The sequence below is a fragment of the Sorghum bicolor genome, chromosome 2 (assembly GCF_000003195.3).
Source record: "Sorghum bicolor cultivar BTx623 chromosome 2, Sorghum_bicolor_NCBIv3, whole genome shotgun sequence".
Classification (NCBI taxonomy): Eukaryota; Viridiplantae; Streptophyta; class Magnoliopsida; order Poales; family Poaceae; genus Sorghum; species Sorghum bicolor.
In genome coordinates, this window is record NC_012871.2 from 21,120,091 (window position 1) to 21,126,157 (window position 6,067).

The following is a 6,067-nucleotide window of genomic DNA, read 5'->3' on the forward strand; positions in this document are numbered from 1 at the left end:
GGCTTACCACGGACTCGTCTAGGAGATTGTTTTGGCCCGAGGGAAAACAGGGAGCGCATGTCACGATGGGGGAAAAAGCTCGGCTCCGGGGAGATTCCGAAACACGCAGTCGAAGGCGGCTAGGGCTCGGTTTCGCGACTTAGATGCAAAAACACGACGCGGGGCATCGCAGGGTGCTTTATAGGGCCTCGGGGACAGCAAATCCTGTCCAAAACGGGATCGGGTCGGATCTCTTTCCTGACGAAGCCGGTGTCCTGCTTGGTTACTGCAAGGAAGGAGAAGAGGAAGGCGGCGCTGCGCAGTGGGTCCTGCGTGTCATTGGAAGAAGAACAGGGACCCGGCTGTCAGCGAGTCTAGGGAGAGGGGCGCGCCCACTGCTCGGCTTGGGCCGCAACGAGCTGGGCCGGGGCGGGAAGGGAAGCCAGGGGGCTGGCTGGCCGCTAGCGGGCCGAGTGCGAGGGTGATGGGGGGGGGGGGTTCGGCTGGGGTTTTCTTTTCTGTTTTCTTTTCCAAACACCTTTTCCAAAAAAAATCTTGAATGCAAATAAATTCAAGCCAGAGGCAAACAATACAAAATAACATATTCTTCAGCATGAATGCATAAACAAGTTCCTAAACTTATAATGAATTTTAATTTTTACAAAAATATTTTATTTACTAGATTAAATGCCCACAAAAATTGCTTAAATAATTCTCATTAAATCCTATCAATTCAAAAGCAATTTTTTTTGGTTGTTACATCCCATCATATTTAAACTGCAATGTGATTTTGATGCTGACCTCCACTTACATGCCACGCCAAGCTGCCCTAGACCAGCTAGATAGGAGATGAATTATAAGCATATTACATTCTCAATTGAGTGCCGTTCTTTTTTTACCTTTGGGAATGACAAATTGGAAATCCAAAATATCTTAGTCTTGTTTATAGTGTTATTCCATCAAGTGCATGTAGGAGGTTGCTTGTCCGATTCATCCACATTATCGTTTGTGTCCTATCTGTTCTTGTGTGGAGCGACACTATAATTCAGTTTCTTTTTTTACTGCTTCATGTGGAGCGGCAGTGAGAAGTTTGTGGAGCAGCGCATCAACCAGGCGGAGTGCCTGGCATGATGCTGGAGACAAGGACATAGAGCAAGGGCGTCGATGGGTACCTCATCAGCACCTGGTCGCAATTCTTCCTGGGTGAGCTTCTCTATGTTGATTAAATGGCAAACTTGTAGTATTAATTCAAGTGCTAATAGTTGAAAGAACTTTTGTGCCCCTTGCAAAATTTGGTTGCAGGAGCAAGGATATATATTTTTTGTTAGGTTGTCATTTGTTCATGTAGCATAGGTTTCTGTTACTTAGGTTTAAGAAAAACTAATTCTATAATATTTTTTTAATACAACAGTCATGTTCTTAATAGCATGTTTCGTGAGAGAGAATAGCTATGTAGTGTCCAAAATCCAAATCTTACCATTTCATACTAACAATCTTATCTGCCACCAATGGTGCATAGTCTTTTCGTTTTGTTGATTTGTGGACAATAGCAGGTTGGTTTTGAAACTGAGTTCGTTTGCATTTTGTTATTTACATCCTGAGTTTGACTGTCATGTTATCGGGCAGCGGGGAAACAACGGGGTCATCAGGCACCGTGGCAAGTAGAGTTAGAAAGAAACTTTTCCTTTCACTGTCGTATTATCAGGCAGTGGGGGGACAACCCTGGCCTCTGAGTGATAATGGGCATGTAGTAGATGCTGTTGTGATAATTCCTAAGAAGAATAGGGCCTCCTATTTATTTTAAAAGAAAAGAAGTACCTGATTGCATTTGGTTTTCCTTTTTTAGGTTGAGTACTAAACGTAACAATATTTATGGTTTAACCCGCGCGAGCGCACCACTATTACTATATAAGTACTTGATTTATCTATTTACATGGAACATTCACTTTCCTGTGTTTACGTTTAGTTTGAACTTTCTGTTCTTTTATTTTTTTAGTCATCCATCTCAATCATAGAATTTACAGTTATGTAATAACAATATCCATGGTGCCAACCTGCGCTCATGTGTTGTTTCCTGCAAAAACTGTATGTAGCCTGAGCATATGCCATTGTTGATGATGTGGTCAGGTGCCTCACGAAAGCTATTTGTACATAGAATTGTTTTATCTATTTTCATACAACACTATTTTTTTATGTAGCATGCTGTTACATTTACGTCAGCAAGAGTGTTGATATATTTTCTAAAACTTTCTCTAGAGTCTATTTGGCAGAGTATATTATCTTAGGTACCATTAGGTTATAAAAAGTGATATGCTTCTTGTGGTTGCTTTTCATGTGATCCTAGCAAATTTAACTTAACTAAATCAGTCTTCATCTATTGCTGGGGTGATGTGTGATGACTAATGCCACAAGGACTTTTGTGATTGTACCCTGTGCTCCTAGAGGTAATGGTCCTTTCCATTAATTTGTTGTGTTTCATAGGTCAGTTCTCTGCTATCTCCTACTGCAATAGACCTTTCTCCAATCATATATCTCCTACTGTAATAGACCTTTCTCCAATCATATATTTATTCACTTCATCGACTATCTGCGTATATCTTCACAACAACTGTCGTCGTAGTTTCCCCAGCTGTAGCTAATTAGCCTTCCTCATTTTTACCATCTACAGTTTGGAATCCAATAAGATAGGTGCCTACAACTAACGTTTTTTCCTTGTTAATTTTCTCGTGTGATCTTATTAACCACACCAAAGCCTTGCTCTCAGTTTCTCAGCATGTGCCCCTTGGTCCTTGCAGACAAAGACATCTGGAGCCCTTGAATTGGCCTGGACCATACTTGACTTCAAACAAGGCCAAGATGTAAGGCTCAAAGTTGGCTACGAATTGTATGACAAGGTAATTAGACCATTTGTATTACCAGCCACTTAAACAACTGCTTCCTTTGAGAGATCATGGTCCTCTGTTTATGCAAAGGGTAGAACTTATGCAAAGGGTAGAACTTATGCAAAGGGTAGAACACATGGGTGTATGGCAGTGAAACATGATTAATAGTGAGCAAGTGCAATGTTCAGGTGGTTTGCCTTGTTGTGATCTTTTAAAATTATTATTGTTATTTGATTGCAGGTGCCTTATTTCTAGCATAGAGAAAACAGTTGGACGCTGAATGCTTATATGGATGGGAAATGGGATGTTAGATTTGAAATGCCATGAGAATCCACTTTGCAGGAGTGTTTGTGTAGGGTCTTAGTAGCATCATTTATATTATCTTAGGCTACTAATTTTGAACTGCACTGCAGACTACTGATAGCATTAATCTATTTTTATGGGTATGTCCAAACCGGAAACTATTTGGTCGCTTTTCATTATGCATGTAGTATAGAATGAAGAACTATTTGTCAGATTTGGAAGTACAGTATGTTGGCTTACTGCATCAGCTATTGAACATATCTTTCTAAGCCTTTTTAAATACAAAGATTCAGCATATATTTTTACCTGTGTATTTTTATGACGTGCGCGCAAGGGCGCGCGCAATCTACTAGCTAGTATTGTATGGGCACCGGTGAAAAACCATCAAGAAGAACAAATACGCTTGGCCATTTGAGGAAAATAGTCAAGAAGTAAGTAGTTTTTAATTCGAGTGCAAGAGATGATAATAAATAAATAAAAGTAAATAAATGTCAACTGTAAGTTGGTATAGTTTGTCTTACGTGGACGTGGACATTTTAAGAGATTATTGTATGTAAATGTAGACTCCCAATAAAACATACTTTGTTAGTTTCTATATATGAATATTATGTCCAATTTACCCCCTCCTATCCCATAACAACATTGTTCAGACAATGAGATAAAATAATGTAATTTTGTCTCTAGTTTAGTCCTTCAGATCTTTTTTTCTTTGGGTCCAATCCACCATTGTCTTTTTTATTTCTCTATACATGTAAGTTGAGTTTTAAGTTCAAATTATGTAGGGTGATAGAGAAGGTAATAATTTGTGTTAGAAAAATACATTACAATTTTTTCATTATTATTTTAGATAGCTTAGCCCACTAGATTTTCATCTTTCTTTGCATATGGTGACGGATTTTAGTCTTCTTTAGAATTTTCTGAAATTGCTGAGGTAGTTTATATATTATAATTGAGACACTTCCCAGTAGTATGTAGCAAAGTACTAGAAAAAAAGTTTTAATTTGCACGGTAGAGATAATAATAAATAAATATAATTAGTGTCATTGATAGAGATCTTTGTATTTATTTTTTAATAAAATTATTTAGAGATAAAATATTGCTAAATTTAAAAAGTTTAACCGGCACGCTTCGACAAGGGATCTATGTTGCACATATACTTCTGAGAGCTGCTGTTTCCGTATCCGATACGTATCAGATACTGATACTCCTTGAATAGAGATTAGGCGTCCAAATAACTTTTTTTACACAAGTGTTCTTGGTTTGTCATTTTTTTACTTTCTAAATCAAATAATGTGTTATATAAATTGATTCAAAACTTGTAAGTTTTAAGTTAAAACTTGCTAGATAATAGCTTGTGATTCATATGTAATAATTATTATATTAAAATATATTAGACATATCCCATGTCAGTGTACTCTAAAGAATGGTGTGTCCACGTGTCTGTATACATCCTATTCGATACTCGTATCTTTGACCAACTCCAATAACAACACTAAAAGTACAAGACTCATTCAACTTTTGGATAGCGCTACAGACAAAAAGTTTAATACTCATTCGACATCTTCTCCAACAATAGGACTTAAAAGAGAATCCTTTCTACAAAAGGGTTTTTAGGAGAGAAGATGCTCATATTTGGGTTGTGCCTCTTAGACAATCCAAAATGGATATCTCATATAGGTACTCTATTGGAGACCGATTTTTGGTCTTCTGCTACCTATTTTGGGTTTAGATGTCTATATAGGTCACATGTTGGAGACAATTTATCAAGGCAACATAGAGAGGGAGTACTGAGTAAGAAAGAAAAGTCAACTCTAAGGTTTGGCGTAGGTATGACTTGTACTTTGAATACTGACTTGCTTGTTTTACAATTCCTACGGTAGGCCTTCTTTTATAAGGAATTCCTAGAGTATTGGACAAGGAGAGAGGAGGACAAGGAAAACTTACCGAGATGCAGGTTAGGTCAACACACGCACGTATACAAATATGCAATGCTCACATACACGCACATCGATAGATGCAACTAAGAAAATCCCCTCTTATAAAGGGTCTGCTAGGGGTCGCTACTGCCACTCTACACGTTGACACTATAGAGTAGTGACAGAGCAATGTAGTGTAGATAAAACGACTCTAACTTCAACTAAAAATAATCAAGAAACTTAGGTCTTGTTTAGATCCAAAAATTTTTTGGATTTTGACACTGTAGCACTTTCGTTTTTATTTGACAAATATTATCCAATTATGGAGTAACTAGGCTTAAAGGATTCGTCTCGTGATTTACAGACAAACTGTGCAATTAGTTTCTGTTTTTATCTATATTTAATGCTTCATACATGTACCGCAAGATTCGATGTGACGGGGAATCTTGAAAAGTTTTAGGTTTTTGGGGTGAACTAAACAAGGCCTTAATGAGTTAGAGAAGTTGCAGTTTTGGCAATGACACTGCAATAATAGTACTATTCTAGAGCCGGAGTGTAAGGTCCAAATAGCTAGAGGGGGTGAATAGCTTATTTAAAATTCTACAAGCTCAATTAAACAAGTGTCTTAGCAAAATAAATGCAAAGTAATTCTAGCACTAGCACAACTAACCTATGCAAGCCACCTACATAAGTCCAGTGCAAGGGTAAACACTGAACCACAATAATAAGGGAAGCAAGTAAGGAGAGAGTGATGATTCTTATACCGACGTTGAAGAGTAGAGATATGTCCATGAATCAATCACAATAGCATACACAATATGAAATCCTCGGTAAAAGATGTCATAAGATTTTTTTTACCGAGGTTCACTTGCTTCCCAACAAGCTAGTCCTTGTTGTGGCGATACACCCACTTGATGGATCACGAGTTAATTAGCAATCCAAAGTCAAACCCTCAGCGGGTGCCGCACATCCACTCACAAGATGGGA

General features: G+C 38.1%; 1 pseudogene; it reads left to right on the forward strand.

Annotated features, from left to right (window-relative positions):
• On the forward strand, nt 1,048-3,340 carry LOC110432644 (annotated as a pseudogene).